At 48.2% G+C, this 20606-nt stretch overlaps 1 protein-coding gene across 10 annotated transcripts in view; it reads right to left on the bottom strand.

Annotated features, from left to right (window-relative positions):
* Nucleotides 1–20606, bottom strand: part of PAX5 (paired box 5) — a 205492-nt gene that overhangs the window by 63815 nt on the left and 121071 nt on the right. The gene's annotated exons all lie outside the window — the stretch shown is intronic.

Genomic DNA, 20606 nt, shown 5'->3' with positions numbered 1-20606 from the left:
TAGGGACGCCACTAAACAGGGAACTCCATGTGGGGACAGGTAAAAGAGCCAATCAGGCCTGGGTTCAATTTGTCCATAGATGGGGAAACTGAGGCTCCAAGAGGTGAAGGGTCCTGCCCAAGCTCTCACATGTAGCAAAGAGCAGATCTGAGATTCGGTTCCTGCAGTCAGACTGCAGACCTTCTGGAGGAGAAGGCACTGAAACAGGGCCTCAATGTGTAGGGTTCCTTCAGGAGGACCTAGAAGGAGATTCGGGCTGAGTTAGGGCAGAGTGGGCAATGCAGTGGGCATCTGGCTGCTGCCTCCTGTGAGCCTGGAGTGGCAGATGTGCCTGGGACTCAGTCTGAGCTTCCTCAGGTCCAGGCAGCAGCTGTGGGTAAGGTGTGAGGGCTGTGGGCCCAGAGGTAGGAACCGAGCTGGGCTGAGCAGAGGACATGTGACTGTGAGCTGCCTTCATGGTGGCTGGAGAACCACTGTGGAATCAGGGAGCACCAGAGCTCGAAGGATGCAAAAGGTCAACCAGTTTGGGGGAGGGGTTGATCTGTTCCCCTGAGCCTCTGATGGGACCTCAGGCATGGTGGGAGGGACCTATTGGACCTTTGAAGCTAAGAGCTCCCACTCTTTCAACCAGTGAACCTCACTTCGAACTAGTTTACATCAAGCTTCCCAGGAAGATTCATCTGAATAAAGGTTTCTACACACACACACACACACACACAAAAGCAAGAAAAAAACAAAACCTTAACAGTTGTTAAAAAAAAATTCACTAAATGCCTATTCTGCAGGTGAGAAGAAGAAACTCCTGCAAGGGCAGGGTCTTGCCCAGAGGGCTGTGCACAGCCAGGTCTGGGTCCTGGACCCAGCGTGGATCCCAATCCAGGTTTCCTTTCCCAGCTTTTCTCTGTTGCTTTCCCGCCCCTCCCTCTGTCTTCACAGAACACCTCTCAAGCTCAAGAAACTGATTCTCAATTTTCTTCCAGTAGTCCAGGGCGCTCACGTCCCTGATGAAGAGAATTACAACACTTTCTTTTGTGAGTAGATCTAAGAATGCCAGCATCTTCTTGGGCTCTGCAGACTTGGCCAAAGACAGCCGTGTCCCTGGAGCCCAGGAGATGGGGCTGAGCCATCCTTGAGCCTACTGGTCAGAGGCAACACACACAGAAATCCGACTTCACAGAATTTGACACTAACTTTCTCCTTCTGTGCTACCAGCAAATGCCTGTGCCTCGATGAGCCTCGCTTTACAAACCTGAAAATGGGAACAATGCCCCTTGCTCTGCCTCCCATGGTTTGTTCCTGGGTTTGGAAATGGAGGATGGAGAGAGGGAAGCAAAGAGAATGAGAAAGAGGAACAAGGCAGTCTTCTGGTTAAAACAAAAGAAAAGAAAGAAAATAGAACATTCAAACGTGTAATCCATCTTAGCATGAGCTTTAGTTTTAAAGTTCCACAGGCCAGTGCTTGCCAGCCCAGCCCAGCCAACTGCATATTATTTATGTGGCCTCAGGCAAGTTAATTTCTGCTCCTCAGTTTTCTTGTCTACAAATTGGGGCTAGTGGCACTATCTTCACAGGGTTGTCTGAGGTCTGAACCACATCACCTGGAGAAGGAGGCACGTGGGGTCAGCATTCACATGTGTAAAGGGCCTCTCTTCTTCCCTCTGGCCTCCGGGCTCCAGGACCCCAGCAACCCCTCCCATCACAGGCTCCTTCTGCCCCAGCCACCCCCACCAAATTGAAGCTCACTGGGCAGGAGGACTAGGAGAATTAAAACATGCAATCAAACAGCTTCTTGACGGGAAATGCTTTGGAAATTTTCGGCTCCATTTACTTCTCAATCTAATTTTGTCCTCGGATGCACATTATGCGCAAGATGGGATCTCATGTGGTTTGCCCGCTCTCCGCACACCAGCAGGAGGCACCCGGCATCTTGATTGCAGCTCCCGGCTCTCCTCGCCACATGGGGGGCATAATGAGGGCACCCAGCAGGCTCTGGGGGCGCCCCTGGGCAAGAAGGCCTGGCCTGGACATCCTGGCACCCACTGGCCCAGCCTCTCCCACTAACACCCCTGGGGCAGGGTCTGGGGGTGTCATCCTGTCATCCACAGCCAAATCCAGCCACACTGCAGACACTCATCGCCACCGCAGCCCAACTGAACCCCTGCCTGGCTCCAGCCACCTCTGATCCATGGGACCCTGCACTCCTCAGCTCCCCATCACCTCTGGATCAAGTCCAGACCCCTCATGCCCTCTCTTCCTGCCTTTTCCCAGGCATCTCTACTGGGGTGGTATAGGTTCCAGCACCCCCACCAGTACCACAGCCCTAAATGGCTTGCTTTCCCTCAACTCGCCTCCATGCCTTAGCAAATGTTGCCTCAGTGTCCTGGCAGGCGCCGGGCAAACGCCACCAATGTCATCTCCTGTGAAAGAACCCCCAGATGCCCTGGTCCTGCCCCCCACAGTCCCATGCTCCCTCTTCAGTGCTCTCAGAGCCACGCTGCACACAGCTCCACAGCCCAGCACATGTCAGACTGCTGGGACAGCGGTCTAGTAGAAGACACCAGACCTAACCCTTCTGGTTCAGGGACTATGTCCTGCTCACCTCTGTTTCCCTGTGGTACCCATCACAATGTCTGGTGCAGAGCTGAAGCTAAACAAATGCCTAGGCTCATTCTTTCCTTCACTCAGAAAACATCTCCCAGGCCACTCCTCTGAGCCCAGCCTGCGCTCAGTGCTAGGAATTTTGTGCCCATAAGGACAGGAGGCTTTTTCTTTGAGCCCAGTTGGTGTTACTTTCCATCCTCTCCACTGAGAAAAGCCACCAGCCAAAGCCCAGAAGCTACCCAAGGGCTAGTCAAAGGGAAATGCCTGCCACCCAACCCCCAGGACTACAGGGTTGGGGCCAGGCCACCAGGTCCTTGCTTCATTCTTCTCCCTTGCTTTTTCCCCAGTCCAGGCATCCACTGCAAGTCACTCAAGTCCTGAAGGACAGCCCCCACCCCATGGCCTCCTGGTCCAGCCTCCTCTCCTCACTAGGGCTTTCCTGGAGTTTAAGGGCTCCACTGCCACAACCCCCATCCCAAATCCAGTGCAACCATTTCGTCCTTTCTTCGGGTGGTTTCTGGCCATGTGCAGATGCCCTTGGGCTTTCATTTAATTCTGTCTCAAATCCCGTGGAAATGGATGGGCTATGGGAGATAACTGGCTGGAAGAACAAGGCCCTCCTAACTACCAAAGCCAATGGATTCTTTCCAGCCTTGTTACCTCGGATCTCTCCGCTCACTCTCTAAATCTGCAAATATTTTTGGCTGCCTGACGTCATCGAACATCCTTCTTTCGTTTGGGGCATTTTCCACTTTAAGAGTTCAGGCTTCTTGAGGCCAAAGTCAGAGACGTGATTTCCCAGCCTCCCTTGCGCGAGGGCGCAGGCATATTTCTGGGTCCCCCAGGTAGACACGCGCGTGTGAGTCTTTAATTCAGAAGCTGGTGACACAAAGAAGCTGGCACCACATGGAGTCCATCTGCTGAGGCGGAGATCCTAGTGGTGACATCCGGTGACCAGCGACGGTTGTGTGAGCCAAAGGGTCTGCGTCCACAGGCGACAGCATGGCCGCTCCACAGAGTAGTCCAGTAGTCCTGCAGCATGGGACAGGCCTTATGCCTGACTGGGAAGCCTCCAAGCCTGGTTCTGTGGCCCTCTTGGAGACCCTGAGCATCCTAACATCCTTAGAAAATCTTTTCCGCTTTACCAGCCAGAGAGAATTCTGTTGTTTACAGTGAAGTCCTGTGACTGCTACAGCCTCCAAGATGGAGCGCATCTGTGGTGGGCGTGTCAATCACCACTCACTCTCTGGCTCCGGCCTTCTCCATGGCGTCCTCCTCCATGGCGTCCTCCTCCTCAGCCACCCTGGTTTCCTAGAGTCCCTCTCCAGCTCTGCTCCTCCCCATCGTCCTTGTCTAAAGTTCTCAACTGAGTGACTCACATCCTCCCACCACCTGTGTCCATGCCTCCAGTCCTGACCCCGCCCCCACTGCCCTCTGGATATTCCACCTGAGTGTCCCTGGGGTACCCTAAGGTTAAATATTCAAACCAGCTCCTCTTCCACGGTCTTCATCTCAGCCACTGGCTCCATTATCTCCCGGGTCCCCCAAACTCCAACCAGGGGAGCCGTCATTGATGGCCCCCCACCTGTTCCTCACAAGTGACTATTGCCAGTTCCACCCCTCAAAATATTTCCTCCATCCCCCTTTCCACAGCCTGGGTCCATGTCCTCATCCGTTCTCTCCTGGGCTTTTACAGCCACCTGGGGCAGGTCAGGTCTTCCTGAGAGACTCATCCTCCTTACATCCACCCTCTGTCAAGACCCCACAGAGATTCCCTTGGGGATTCGACTCCCCTCAGGGCTCCCAGCACCTGCAAGGTCTGCCCCCAGGTCTTTGGCAGCCTCAAGGACCTGGGCCCTCCCTCATCTCCAGCTGCTTTCCTCATTCATCCTTTCTCATGCTGTTCCTTCTGCCTGGAATGCTCTTCCTCGCCTGTTTCCCCAGCCTGGTTAATTCCCGCTCATTTCCGTGTGCTCAGGTGTCACCTCCCTCAGGAAGCCCTCCCACCCAGCCATGGGAAGTGGCCCCCATTGTGCACCTGTGACATTTGTCATATGCTTCTCCTTATCGCTTCACCTTTTAAAAACATTCACTGAGCACTTTTGATGAGCCATGAACCTAGCTTAGAAACCCATGTGCATGATTTCATTTAACCCTCAGAACAACCCAATGAGGAGAGAGTTAGTCTCACTTCCAGGTGAGGAAATGGAGTATCAGAAAATGTAAGTGGCCTTCCCAGGGTCAGCTGCTAAAAGGTAGGGGGGTCTGGCATTGGAGCCCAGGGCTGTCTGACCCCACGCCCTAAACGCCTAATGGTGATGCTCTGTTGCTTCACCCCAGGGAGCTCCTCTCATCAGCCCAGGTGGCATAACCCTGGCCAAGGCACATCGCCTTGCTGAGCCTCAGTTTCCTCTTCTGTAAAACAAGGGTCAAGTCTTTCCCTGCTGCCCTCCCAAGATGGTAAGAGGATCTGAAAAATAACAGACGTAAAATCACTTGGTAAACTGTAGAGAGTGGTGCACATGCAAGAAGGCATTAGCATACCTTCAGGGCTTGTCTCAGCAAACAATTTCCTTGCTCACATTGGAATCAAAGGCCTTCTATCTGCTCCTTCTTTTAGAGTAAGGGTGAGGGAGGGCTCCCATCTCCTCCCTAGACCAAGGTGTCCCTGTGATTTTTAAATTCACTCTCTAGCTCTCCCTATCCCCCCTCCCAAAACACAATTATGATAGTCAAGCAAAGAAAGGCGAGAGAAAGGAGAAAATCCATAAAGACTCGGCAAAGCCGTGGCTGGTGGAATTCTCCAGTTCCTGACCACCAGTTAGTGACGTCAGGATTTATAACTGTATTAAATGGTGTGACAGGCAGCCTTGATATATCAGTTCCCCCTTCTTCCCAAATCACAGACAATAAAAGCTTTGGCAGTGAAAGTCATTCATCATCATAAAGACCTGAGACATCCCAGTCATCAATTTCACTCACATCCTTAATACACTGGAGAGAGTGCAGGAGTTGAGCACCTCAAAAAGGGAGGTGGAAGAAAACACGAAGGAAGATTGAACAGGAATAATTACAAAGGTCAAAGAAGGGATTCATCTGGGAGGGTGCCATGGGCAGAGCCTGTCCCTGCTGGAAGTGTGATCAGGCCACAGAGAAACTAGGCCATTGATGGGCCCAGCCCTTAGAGAGGCCCTGTGAGCCCAGGTGGAGAGGGGCCAAAATGGGGCTGCAGGATCCGAGTGGGGAGTGTTGGGGGGATGGGAAGCCACACCCTGGCTCCATGGCCTTAGGCTGGGTTCCACCAGGGCCTTTTATTCCATCAGCCTCATTAGCACAAGGCGGATTTTAAAAAATGAAGCCACAGGTATCTGTTTGAAATCTACCCCTACCCACACTGGCACAGACGGCTATTTGTGCCAACCATGGTTTTCTTTTGGGCAACACCTTCTGAGCAACTATAACATCCGGGGCTGATATTACTGGTTGTGAAAGACCCCATAAGGCTGCCAATCCAGCTAGAAACGAGTCTCTGCCCAGAGCCCTAAGTGCAGCCTCTGGCCTCACCCCTCCCCTTCCCCCAAATCCAGTCACCTGGATCACACCTGCTGGCCTGCCCCAGGGCCTGAGCCGAGGTTGTCCACCCCTCACCACCAGGACTTGGCATCCTTCCTCCTCTCAGGCAGGCCGGGCAAGGGAGGATAGGAAAGCAGGAACTCCGTGGGGTGCAGGCGTGAAGAACTGGGGACTTCACGACTTGTTCCTGAAGAGAAGCAGATCTAAGTGGCATGACCTTTACCCTGGCGCTTGGCCTTCTCTCTCCCAGATCAGTGAAGGAGGAAGAAAGTCTATTTAAGAAAAGCAGTTGGCTGGGCAGGGTGGCTCACATCTGTGGCCCCGGCTACTCAGGAGGCTGAGGTGGGAGCATCACTTGAGCTCAGGAATTTGAGACCAACCTGGGCAACACAGTGAGACCCCATCTCTAAAATATTTGTTTTTAAGTAGTGAGTAGTGACAATTACCTTTCTTATGCTTTTATTTTTTGCTTGAAAGCAAAAGAACAGAAGAAAGCTTTGGTCTAGGTGGGGAGTTTCTTGAAGCACAGGGCTCCCCACAATGGACAACACACAGCCTGAGGGCTGGGAGGCTGCACAGCAGGGGCTGAGAGCCCTGAGGCTGCTGGGGCGGGTCCAGGTGGCCTGGCCCAGGCAGGAACAAGCGAGAATACATAGCATGTTTCCCAAGAAAGAAGGAACAATCATACCTACTGTGTCTGCCCATCCACTCACCAAACCTTCACCCAGGGCCTGCTGAGGCCTGGTCAGGCTGCATGAGGTCTGTCTGAGCAGGAGGCTGACCTAAGGGGATGCCAGCTTTTCAGGGGTGAGTCAACCCACTACCCTTCAATCAGATATCACCCAAGAAGCCCCATCAGTCCCAGACCCTACACATGGCCTGAAATCCACCTATCAGCTCTGTTCTTCAGATAGGGGCCTGCACAACTCAGACTTCCTCTGGCACACTTCCAGGCTGCCATGACTCACCAGGCTTTATGAGAATAGTGTGGCTCAGAGGTCAAGTGTATGGTCTCTGGAGTCTGACTGCCGGCATTTAAAACCTGGCTACACCACTTACAAGCTGTGTGACCTTGAGCAAGTTTCTATGCTTCTCTGTGCCTCAGTTATTGCACCAGTAAAATGGGGGATGAGAAGAGTGACTCCCACAAAGGGTTGTTATGCAGATTAGACAAGCTATTAATAAGTCAAGTGCTTAGTACAATGCATGGTGCAGAGGGAGTGGATGGCAGCATCAGCTCTCACTCATGCTGGTGACTCTTGGCTCATGGAACCCTAGCTTGGGCCTGCCTCTCTAGCTATTCAGGATTGAAACCAGCTCTGGGGGAAGAGCCCCCTAGTCCCCTATCGTACACACCAACCCCCTAAATAGGCTGTTGGGCCACACCATCCTTAACATGGGCATGTGACCCCATCCTGAACCTGGGTTCATAGAGGCATACAAAAGGAACTAATGGGTCTGAAAAGGCAAACACTTCTCTGGACGGGTTCATCCAGACAGGCAGCAGATGCCCCTAAGCATTCATGCCAGAAACAGCCTTACTAAACATTTATAGATGATCTCAGGGTGGGAGTAGAAGTTCTATGGCCTCGCAGACAATGAAAATAAAAGCTAATAGAGATAAATTAGAGAGAGATTTTTTTCCTGAGCTGTGAACACGGCCAAGAAAAAAAAAAAGGCAGCAGACTAGTAGAAGCTAATGCATTTGGGAAGAAATAATAATTATGATAATATCTTGAATTCAAATGTGCCTTTATGCTAATCAAAGATATGTATGTGAGTGGGTGAATCATGTCAATAACCTTGACAATGACCTAGAAGGGTGGAGTGCTGGGTGATTAGTAACAACCAATCATAGTAGACAGCTCATTGGTTTATTAATTCATCCATCCATCCATTCATCCATTCATTCATTCAATAAACACTTCCTGAGTACATACTATATTCCAAGTCCCATACTAGGCTGTGCTGGAGAAGGCAGAGACAATTCAGAATCTTGTAGACTAAGGAGAAAGTTAGGCTGGACACAAAGAATTATAAAGCAAGGCACAATGGGCTAACAGGCATAATGGTGGGCTGATAAAGGGCAATATGACTTCTGACTGTAGGGTAATTGCAGAGGGCTTCCTGGAGGAGGCAGCACTTGGGGACTGCTCCAAGGAGACATGCACTGAAGGCACATGGGCAGGGACTGTCAGGCCTGCTGGTTCTTAAATCCCTCAGCAGTGTTGTGAGATCCTTTTACAGGCAAAGCCCTGGACCAGCTCATCTTCACCTTCCTGCTGGGGAGGCCAGACCCCTGGCACAGTCAAGGTGGCCAGCTCTCCATGAGCTCACAAGAAAGGGCCCAGCCCCTTACAGCTTCTGGGCCATTGTCACACACTTTCTTTCATGTGCACTTCACCATAGTCCTGCAAGGTAAGAATGCGCCAGGATTTATAATTCCCACTGGGCAGATGGGAAAACTGAGGTTCAGAGAGGGGAAGGGAATTCTCAAAGTTACCAGGATTTATGGCAGAGCTGGGATGAAGATCTGTGATCCTGACTCCAAGTCAGGCCCCTCTCTCCCTTTCACAGCAGACTGCCACCACCTCTGGGCAAAGGACAGAAGCATCCAAAGTACAGGAACCAGCAAGACCAAAGGCTTGGAGTCAGGGACTCTGCATGCCTGAGTTGAAAGATGGCAAAAAGACGGGCCTGGATGAAGGCTCCACTGGGCAGCTTCATAGATAGGCAGATAGAGGGCAGTGGATCAACCAGGCTGAGAAAGGAGGATAGGAGAGGGAAAAAAAAGTCCCACTCTGCAAGGACAAAGGCTGAGTTCCACATGGAGGAAAGAGCACTAGAATAGGAGTCAAGGGATATGGGTTCCAGAGGTGTCTGACTTTGGGAGAACTTGTGTTCTCAGTCCTCAGCATCCCCATCTGTTCAATAACGGAATTGCACCTGGTGATCCCTAGGGTTTATCCAGCACCTATATTCCAAAGTCTCTTGACTCTAGGGAGGGCACAAATTGTCTCAACACTGGGGCAGATGGAGGAGACAGAGTGAGAACCAGCCAGTGCTCACAGAGAGAATGGAGAAAGAACAGGCAGAAACGGAGCAAAAGAGGTGCCCAGTGCCCTCACAGATGATGGGTCATCCAGGGAAACTACAGGATGCACGGTGCTCAAGGACGCTTTTATATTTGGCCCTGGAGATGTGGTAGACAGAAGAATAATCCACCCCCCACCCCAGGATGTCTACATCCTAATTCCCAGAACTTGTGACTATGTGACCTTACATGGCAAAAGGGACTTTGCAGATGTGATTAAATTGAGGTCTTTGCGATGTGGAGAGCATGTGGATCATCCAGGTGAGCCCAATGTAACCACAAGAGATTTTAGAAACGGGGGCAAAGGGGTCAGAGTCACAGAGAGAAGATGCGGCAGCAGAAGCAGAGGCCAAGGAGGAGAGAAGATGCTACTCTGCCGGCTTCAAAGATGGAGAAAGGGGCCATGAGCCAAGGAATTCGTGTGTCCTCTAGAAGCTGGAAAAGGCAAGGAAACGAATTTTACCCCAGGGCTTCCAGAAGGAATGCAGCCCACCACTCTTTGATTTTAGGACTTCTGACCTCCAGAACTTTACAATAATACATTTGCATTGTTTTAGCCCCTGGGATTGGGGTAATTTGTTACAGCAGCAACTGGAAACTGCAGGAGGTCAATGGAACATCCAAGACAGGCAGCCGTCAGGCCTGCTCCACGCTGGACAGATCCCCCCACAAGCTCTCCCACCAGCCCCTCTGCTAGGGACCCCTAAGTCTGACTCCCTGACTCAGGTTGTTTTCCCGAGCTCCAGATTTTCAAAGCCACACGTAACACGCCCAGGCAGGGCTTTTAGTGCTTTGCAAGTTATCCACTCACTTCATCTACATAGTGAGTTCTATCCCCATTTTATAGATGAGGAGACTGAGGTGTGCACACATACACACACACACACACACACACATGTTGAGAAATCGAGGTCACCAATTCATAAGTGGCAGAGCTGGGATTCAAAGCCAGGCAGTCCGATCCAGCATCTGCACACAGGACTGCACTTTTGATCAGCTTCCCAGACCCCGGTGGGCGCCAGCCTCTCGGTGCCACAGTGAGCGGGAAAGGGCTCTGCTTGAGGGGCTTGGTACCAAGGGAAGCAGGATGGTAGAGGAGTTAGGAGAAAACCATACCTCCACTTAACTAGCTGTGTGAACTCACAGGTTTCTTTAACTATTACGTGGGACCAAAATAGTGCCTGTGTTTTAAAGAGTAGAAGATTAAATGAACCAAAGTACATAACAAACGCTTATTATTAAACATTAGCTATCATTGTTATTATCTCCTGAGGCAGCCTATTCAGCTTTCAGAGAGTTCAAACTGCTCAGAAGTGCTTCTTCTCACTAAACTAAAGCTTCCTCCCCGTAGCTTCCCCTTGTCCTCCTGGCAGCCTCCCTCCCCGCATAGCACGAGGGAGGCCATAGCCAGGCTCCAAGTCAGCTGTCTCTATGCCAACAGCCCTGGGCCTCCTGTGGATGCCAAGGTGCCCTGCCCTCTGCCCTTCTTGGGCCTGTTCACCTCTGTCTGAAGCCTCGTGTATCAAATACTGAGAGAGATTCACCCTGTAGCCCTGAGGATCAAGGCTGTTCAGCCACACTGCTAGGGAAAATCCATGCTGGTTCGTCCAGTTCATTAGACAGGGTGGAAGCTCTTTACCTACTGACAGCTAGGGTGTCCTTAAAACATGAATAACCTTAAAAAAATTAAACAACAATGCAGAGAGTTTGAACCCATTTATAGGAAATAAACTGTATGTGTACATCCTGACATGTTTCTTTATGCACAGCAAAGGTTCTGGAAGAACACATACCAAATCATCAACTCTGATGACATCTACAGAATGGATTAGGAACAGACTGAGGAGACGTGGGGACAGACTGCTGTACATACTTCTGTGCCATTTGAATTTATTTTACAGTGAGCATGTATTACTTTGCAATTAAAAAGGAATTATTCACTTTGGGAGGTCAAGGTGGGAGGATTGCTCGAACCCAGGAGTTTGAGACCAGCCTGGGCAACATGGCGAAACGCTGTCTCTACAAAAAATACAAAAATTAGCCAGCATAGTGGCGTGCGCCTGTAGTCCCAGCTACTTGAAAGGCTGAGGTGGGAGGATCCCTTGAGGCTGGGAGGACAAGGGTGCGGTGAGCCGTGATCACACCGCTGCACTCCAGCCTGGGCCACAGGGTAAGACTCTGTTTCAAAAAAAAAAAAAAATTTTTTTTTTAAGAGAATGGTGAGAGATTAAACCAAAGAGAAGCCAAGAGTGGATGGCTTCCCTGGAGCAGCTTAGATGTTGCTTCCTCCATAAAACCTTCCCTAAACCCCACAAAGAGAAGCAACCGTTCCTTCCTTCACTCTGTCAAAAGCGCTTGGCTTCTCCCACAATATTCCTCTTTCTTTTTCATTTTTGTTTTGTTTTGCTTTGCCGCATACATGTATCCATGTTTGCCTCCCCCATCAGACTGTGGGTTGGCTGAGGGCAGGAACTCTAAAACCCTCAGGACTTAGACGAGGCTGACGTCTGACATGAAGGAGGAGTTCGGTTTTAATGGACAGATGAGTGAATGAGTGATGAGTGGCAGAAGCTCTGCAAATCGCCCAGGTGCTATCCTTTGCACCTTTTCTCCTCCAGACAATGACAAGGCAGTGAGGATCTCTGACCACAAGAACAAGCTAATGAAATCGCTATTTTAGGAAGATGGATCACAGCAGGGTGGGCTGCACGCTGGAGGCCCAGAGACCTGCTCGAAGGCCCTTTGGAAGGGTCGGCTCCCAAGCCACTCACAAGTATAAAAATCTGTGAGAGCATTACCAGAAGGGCTGTCCAGCTTCATTTATTTTTTATCCTATAAAATATAAGGTCAGAAACAACTGGAGTACTTTCCACTGAAATTATTTTTTTAATTGATGCTACACTTTACACAAATATTAATTCATTTTATTCAACAAATATTCCTTGGGAACATTGTGCTAACCTGAAAGCAAATCATATTTTTCTTCTACGTGCATTTTAATTACGAAGATGCTTGAGCTTCATTTTGGCTTTAAAATGATCGGACCTCTGGCACCTCTGAACCTCTGAGTAGCCTTCCAAAAACTAAGATTCCAAAATTCTAGGTTTCTAGGAATCCAAGAATCTATAATTGTGAGTCTATTTACCAGTGAAAAAACAAATACTTTAAATTTCAATAGAATTCACCCCCAAATCGTTCTGGAATGCAAATAGCCCTGTATCTCTGGGGATAGTCCAATTTGGATATGGAGTTTTCACTCTGCAGCCACTGCTACTGCAAAGGGCCCACAACATTGAGTCTGCAGACAGCGGATGTCACTGCACTGGGATGAAACGCTGTGTTGCTGCACATTCTTGAGAACTTTGCACTCGCTGTTCCAGGCCCTTCCCAGCGGGTGGTTTGCACACTGAGCTGATACTGGGGTAAGCCATCCCAGGGCAGGCAGAATAGCCTGAGCAGAGGCCTGAAGTCAGGGACAGGTAAGGCTGCCTGGAGAGCCTGTGGGCTGCCCTTCCTGGCTTGAGAGAGGGGTTTTGGCTGGGCAGGAATGAGGGTAAGAGGACACAGGAAGGATGGGGTGACTGGGTTAGAACAGGGTTGAAAACCCAATGCCCACAGGGGCCAGCAGGTAAGGTAAGTGGATGAAGCTGCCAGGTGGGGTGTGGGGTAAACAGGAGCCTGCTGCTTCAGCTACAGGGGGCAACCACTTCCCAACTCTCCCCAAGTGTGGCCACTTGGGAATGTAGACCCAAGTGGCCAAGTCTTACATTTTTTCCAAGAGAAGCTAGACATTTTAATTTTTTTTTTTTAGATATAGGGTCTCGATCCTTTGCCCAGGCTGGAGTGCAGTGGCACGATCATGGCTCACTGCAGCCTTGACCTCCTGGGCTCAGGTGATCCTCCTGCCTCAGCTTCCCGAGCAGCTGGGACTATAGGCACGCACCACCACATCCAGCTAATTTTTGTAGAGACGGGGTTTCACCATGTTGCTCAGGATGGTCTTGAACTCTTCAGCTCAAGCAATCCACCCTCTTAATGTTAAATCTCCTGATTTTTAAGGCACTTTTAAATTTAACATTTTCATAGCTGATATGTTGATAAGGTTCAAAAAATCAAAATGTAAACACCACTCAGTAAAAAGTGCTCTCCCCACACCCTCGGCCTAAATATGGTTAAGTCCTGAGTACCCTTCCAGAGTTTCTTTAACTCTCACAAACACAAATCTGCATTCCCATTGTCCCTTTTTTACGCAAAGGCAGCATGCTGTATACACTATTCTTTACCTTGCTTTTTTCATAAATAATGTATCTCAAAGATACATTATTTACATCCCCTATGAGGATATAAAGAGCTTCCTCGTTCTTTCCCACTCCATTGTGTGGATGAGCTATTCTGTATGTAACAAGGCCTCCCCGGATGGACATTGGGGTGTATCTCCTCTGGTTGTTAAAATGTTAGGACTAATTTTTTTTAAGTTTAAAAAACTCTATGCAAATCAAAGCACCGTTGGGCTGGACCTCGGGGGCACATGCCAGGCTAAGGGATGTGTTGGGCAGTGCCTGGTCTATGAGTTCAAAGCACAGATGCCTGCCTGGACTTTGTAGACACCTCAGCTTCTGGCCTGACAGTGGGAAAGGAAATCACTTCAACTGACAACAGCTTTGGGTAAATACCGCTGGAAGAGACTTCGCCTTTGAGGTAGTGAAATCCCCAATACCAGAGGTGACCAAGCCCTGATGTGGAACTGACCCCGGGCTGTGTGAAGAGTCAGGCTGCCCGACCTCTATGCTTTCCTCTAACTCCAAGAGCCCTCGAGGCCTGATTTATGGGCTGAGCCTGGCTGGCAGCAGAGAAAGAACTGAGAAACCTGCCCCATCCTTTAGGGTATGCATGTCATTCATTCATTCATTCATTCATTCATTTGTACATTTAAAAGGCTGAAGCTGTAATTTCTGCCAGAATGCCTTTCCCCCAGCTCCCCACAAAGCTTCTCAACATGTAGATCTCAGATCAAACACCACCATTTTACAGAGATCCACCCCAATGGCACCACTCCCTGAGTCTCTCTCTTCTCTCCCACTTATTTTCTTCAGAGCACAGGCCGTGGTAAAATTACATTGCAAATTTATTCTGTGTTTACCGTAAATTGCCTGGTTCTGCCCCACAAGTAAGCCCAGTGAGGGCAGGGACTGTCCACCAGGGGCACCATGGTACTCTCGGCCTGGCACAGAGCAAGAGCCCAATAAGCTGTAACTACTGATATTATCTCCTTTCCAATGCACAAAACAACTTTTTTTTTTTTTTTTTGAGATCGGGGGGTCTCCCTATGTTGCCCAAGCTAGTCTCGAACTCCTGGGTTCAAGTGGGCCTCCCCCCTTGACCTCCCAAAGTGCTGGAATTACAGGCATGAGCCGCATGCCCGGCCCACAGAACAACTCTGATAGCCAGCCCAGCATCTTCCATGGAATTCCAAGGACGGCCCCGTGGCCGACACGCAGTTGCAGGGTATCATGGTGCACTGTAGCTCTTGCTGTAATTTTTCACAGCACCTTTTGGCAGCCTGGATACATAAGGTGTTCTTGTATTTTTGCTTTCATTATTCATTATGATTTCACTCTGAGAGAAGAGGTATTTAGCTGCATCTGATGAGCCTCAAAAAGGCTCATAAAAAATGGGTCAAAGGAGGCACGCCCCATGGAAATATGAACAAATCGCTGTTCAGAGCTGCCTGGCACCCCGCCAGAGGGGATTGTGACAGAGGAGGCAGAACATATTTCCTGAGGGGGAAAACCCCAAAGCCACTCAGCCCAGCAGAGGGTCTCCACCACGCAGCCGAAACCAGCCTGGGCTCCCCAGCTCTTGAGACGCCCCGCGTCTGGAGTCCGTGGGTTCACAGGCTGAAAGCAACGCCTTGCAGTGTTTACTGTTTCCCCAAAATCCCCAAACGCACAGTGGGTGTCCCTGCTTCCAATGATAGACACTGGGACTCTAAACAAGTGGAAAAAACTCAGAGCTCTCCACCCCTGCCCCTCACCCAGCCATCCTGATGGGGTCTCCAAGACTCCACCACCTTCTGTGGATTTCTGTGGGATCAGGACCCTTCTGAGAGCATCCCCACGTAGAGACCTGTCACTGGGCAAATGTCTCTTTGTCTTATGCCCCCGGGGGGGCAAGAGCCCAGACACATAGAAATAACCACCATTTATGGGGTGTTTACCATGTGCCAAGCACTGTGCTAAGCACTCTGCAAGGTCCGCTCATATAATCCTTGCCAGAAGCTGTGAGAAAACTCTAGTGCTGGCCCATTTTACAGATGGGAAACTTGGGCCCAGAAATTAGTAACTTGCCTGAGATCACCCAGCTAGAATGCAGTGAAGTGGGCTTCCAGCTCCGGTAATCTGGCTTCCCTGCTGACATTCTCAATTGCACACTGAAAGAGACGCCTTCAGGAAATTTGAACTGGGATTTTTTTAGTCCATTTCATCATATAATGGCAGTAGGTTGTGGAAGCCAGGGCCCTAGGGGAGCTGGAACTGGGAACTGGGGCTCCAGCTCTCACTCACTGAATGTGGCCCTGAGCAGGTCACTTCCCTCTCTTGTCCTCAGCCTTCCCAGCTGTGAAGTGAGGAGTGGGACCACAGGATCCTCCCACCCTGCCCTGGTATGGTCAGAATGTCTGCTCTGAGGAAGGCTGGGACTCGCCAAAGCTGGATCCTGAACCCCTCTAAGCCTCCTTCTCCACAACTGCCCACATACACTCAGATGCCCCTTCGGTGGCTCTTAATCCCCCTCCTCCCACTGGCTCATTTTATCCTTGAAATAGCCAAGGGAGGCAGGGGCAGAATTACCACCCCTATTTCATAGATAGGAAAATGAGCTTGGAGAGAAGAGGATGATCAATGTGTCCAAAGACAGGACCAGTTAGGTGCAAAGCCCAGGCAGAAACCTGTTCCTCCGACTCCTTTTCCAGTGCTGTTTCCCTCAGTCCTTGGCTGTTGCTCAGATTAAAAGCCAGAAGAGGGTGGACTTTCTTGGGCTGCCAAGTTTTGGGTATTGAGACTCCAAACATTGAACCTGAGGGATACTGCAAATCAGAGCAGGTGGACTCAGGGACTTGGCAGCCATTCTGTTTGTCTTTGTGGGTATTTCCGCTGCTAAAAAGGGGCAGTGCCCAGGGGGAGCCTCAGTCCCCAGGGCCCGGGTCTCCTACCAGGCTAGTGTTTCCCAAACTTGTTGGCCCACAGGAGGCCTCTCTCTGTCTCCTCTTGACATGCCAACTTACTGATGCAAAGAGATGGTCCTCAGGGAAAGAGGCCAGCAAGATACAGTCTGGCCCCATTCCTTTGTTCTCTCAGGCAAAAGGTCAGGTGGACCCAGCTGAGTCCTTCACCAGTTAGAGAGGTGAGCAGAAGTGGGGAGCCTGGCGCCCCACCCACTGTCCTCTCTGGCAGGTAGGCACAGTGGCTCCCCCATCAGCAGGCCTGTGGCCCAATGACACACCTGCAGATAATTAGTCCCAATCAGGACAGGCCCAAACTGCTGACAGTGCAGTAACAGGCTGGCCATGTCACCAGTTTGCAAATGGTGAGCAGTTCCGGAACTGTGGCCCTAGCTGGTAGAGCAGGTGTTTAACTTAATATTTAATGCGGCATATATATTCTTCTCTAATGAGATCTTCCCTGAGCAGCCAAGAGTGTGAGGGCTGAGATAGAGCAGCACACAAACCATCTGTCCCTCAGACCCCAGGTAGAGCCCTGGGCCGGGCTCACCATCCAGCTGGGCACCTACAGCACTCCGGGCTTTGTGGGGAGGGGAAAAGGAGATGGGGGGGCCGGAAGGCTCTGACTGTCCCTTGAAGAGCTCTGCACTGTGTCAGCATATCCACTAACACAGGTGGAGTTAGATGAATGCCATGTGGTGCAACAGAGCCCCCCGCCCCCCAACAGCTCCTGGGGGCATTCCTTCAAGGTGTTTAACAGTTCTCAATGGGGTCGGTAACTGCACCTCCAGAGGGTGTTTTGAAAATCCATGGGGGCTTCTCCATGCCTGAGGGGTGTTACTGCCTTGCAGTGCAAGAATCCCACATGGTGAAGACTTTTTCTCGATCCTTCACAACTCTCCTGTCCTGCCAAACATTCAGGTAGGTGAGAAATCTGCTTATAAGTATTTGAATCTAGAACTGAACTTCATTTCCATATAAACGTCAACTTGCAATTTCCATGGTCTTAATATACCCTGAATTTTCTAGGAACGCAACTACCGTGTAAATGGAGCAAAGCTGGTACTTTGTTTTACTTGGAACTTTGCCAAGGGTTCCTCACCTATTTGTAAAATCACGCTGGCAGGATGAGTTAGTATTAGTCCCTAGTCCATACCTCTGCGTAAGGCTATGTCTGGGGCTGTTGCATTCACTGTGATTCCGTGCACAGAGAAAGCCCTGGACACCTTCATTATGTCTTGCAGTTTAAACATACAGAGTATTTACATATCAAAGTACATATTATTTAATTATACATAACTTTGCTTTCATCTCATTTACCTCATAGGGCATTGTTTTGATTTTATTTGAAATTAGTTGTGAAGACAGACCTACATTCTTAATGAATGTAATTTCAGGAGAGTAAAGGGGCACTGTGAATATATGCTATCCCAAGGGGATGCTGGGTGGAACTGGGTGGAGAACTCGACTGCAATGCATCCCTACTACAGCACCATAATGCCCCAAAAAGCAGAGGAAAGAGCTCAAAGCTCTCCCACCGGATCTTCATATACAAGCATCTGATGTGTGTGCACACGCACATGCATCTGTGCATCTATCCTTTATATTTTTTCATACAAATGAAAAACTTTCATTGTTCATATAAATGAAATACTTAAATACTTAATATTTATTTAAAAATATATCTTAGACACTTATTTACATCAGTACAGATAGTCCTATTTAATTCTTTTTAGTGGCTGCATAGTATTTTATTGTGTGAAAGAGACATAATTTATTTAACCAGCTCCTGTTGATGGATGTTGCGTTGTCTGTTTTTATTTACCATTATAAATAATTCTGTAAGGATTATACATATCTAGATATCATTGCACATCTATGTGACTATACCTGTGACATACATTCCTAAAAGTACATATAAAAGTTCTGAGTCAAGCAAGTAAACATGTGCATTTAAAATTTTGATAGATGCCATTCCAGTACGTGTAGCTCTAAAAAAAGAAAAGTGATTGATATTGCCAAGTTTCCCTCCCAAAGAGATTGCATCAATGTATGCTCTTATAACAGTGTGTGAAAAGATATGTTTCTCATACTATCTCCGACACTGAACTTTAATCTTTGTTAAGATGTTTTTAAGTGTCCCGTGATCATTTTAATTTACAGTTTTAAAGTTATGAGTCAGGTGAACACTTTTTCATATACTGTTGGGCATCTGCATTTTTTCCCTATGAAAAGATGTTCAGGTTGAACAAAACTTTAAGAAAAAAAATCAGTAGAAAAAAATGGGCAAAGGATTTTTTCTTATTCATTTTTAAAAGCTCTTTACATATTGAGGAAATCAGCTTTTTGTCATCTGTATTCTATACTTTTTTTTTCATTTTGTTCTTTGTCTTTTGGATGTTCTTCCATATACATACAAAAGATTTAAATGTTTAATACTTAAATTTATTTCTTTTGTCTTTTGTATTTGGAATATAGTTTAAAAAAGACTTTTCCCACTCTAAAATTATAAAAAAATTTCCAGGCCAGGCACAGTTGCTCACTTCTGTAATCCCAGCACTTTGGGAGGCCAAGGTGAGAGAATCACTTGAGCCCAAGAGTTCAAAACCAGCCTGGGCAACACAGGGAGACCCTGTCTCTACAAAAATAAAAAAAATTAGCAGGATGTAGTGGTGCATGCCTGTGGTCCCAGCTGCTTGGGAGGCTAAGGTAGGAGGATCACTAGGAGGTTGAGGCTGCAGTCAGCTGTGATCGCAACACTGCACTCCAGCCTGGACAACAAAGTGAGATTGAAAAAAAAAATCCCTTGAGGTTTTTTTTTTCTAGTTTTATTATGACTTCATTTTTGATATTTAAAGGTTTTGTTCAACCTGAATTTTATTTTAATATAAAGAGTGAGGTAGGTATTCAACTGGCCCAATTGTCTCAACATCATTAAATAAATGATTTATCTTTTTTTCTACTGATTTCAAATGCTGCATTTGTGAATGCCCAAGTATATTTGGACCTATTTCTGAATTCTCTATGCTGGTCCTTTTGTCTGTTTACTTCAGTTTCAGTAACAAACAGTTTTAGTTATTGTATCTTTATCAGATATTTTTAAATATGCTAAGACTTTTACTCATTTCTCTATGTTAAAATTTTTCTAGCTGTCACTGTTAATTTATTATTTAGCATCATTTTGATAAAGTCAAAAGAAATCTGTTGGTATTTTCATAGAAATTATTTTGAATTAATAGATTACTTTGGAGGAGTTGGCATTTTATGATATTTAGTTTTTTATCCAAGAATAAACTACATCTCTTCATTTATTCTATTATGACCCTTAAGGGAGTTTTAAACTTAAGTTTCTTCCCAGGTGTTATATATATAGTTACAGTTAGTGGGGTCTTCTCTTTTATTATGTTTTCTTTTTTTTTGAGACAGAGTCTCATTACATCATCCAGGCTGGAATGCAGTGGTGTGATCTCGGCTCATTGCAACCTTCATTTCCCAGGTTCAAGTGATTCTTGTGCCTCAGCCTCCCTAGTAGCTGGGACTACAGGTGTGCACAACCATGCTTGGCTAATTTTTGTATTTTTTGTAGAGATGGGGTTTCACCATGTTGGCCAGGCTGATCTCAAACTCCAGACCTCAAATGATCTGCCTGACTCAGTCTCCCAAATTGCTGGGATTACAAGCGTGAGCCACCACACCCAGCTCTTTTATTATGTTTTCTAGCTAACTATTGTTTACTTATAAGAATATATGTTATATTGATAATTAGAATACTTCTAATATTTTTAAATTAAGCATAATTTTTGACTTAGGCCCGGAATGTTTATATTTTTTTCTGCTCTATAATGAGACTTTAAAATGGATAAATCAAAGTATAAACAGGTCTTTGGTCAAGGGTTTACTTTAAAACCCAATCCATGCCCAGACTTCCTGTCTGGGCCTAACAAAGAAGGCTTCTCCTGCAGACCCCAGGACAGCTAAGCCACTGAGCTGGTTCTTAGCACCAATCTTCTAGATCAGTTCAACTCAAATTCCTTGCCAGGCTTGTAAGATAAATGAGGAAGCAACTGAGTGGGGACCATGGGCACCTGTCTTAAGGGGCAGCAGCTACTGCTACTGAAC

The sequence above is a fragment of the Symphalangus syndactylus genome, chromosome 9, assembly GCF_028878055.3.
Source record: "Symphalangus syndactylus isolate Jambi chromosome 9, NHGRI_mSymSyn1-v2.1_pri, whole genome shotgun sequence".
Taxonomy (NCBI): domain Eukaryota; kingdom Metazoa; phylum Chordata; class Mammalia; order Primates; family Hylobatidae; genus Symphalangus; species Symphalangus syndactylus.
The sequence above is the reverse complement of the archived record's forward strand: the minus strand, read 5'-3'. Positions and strand labels throughout refer to the sequence as shown.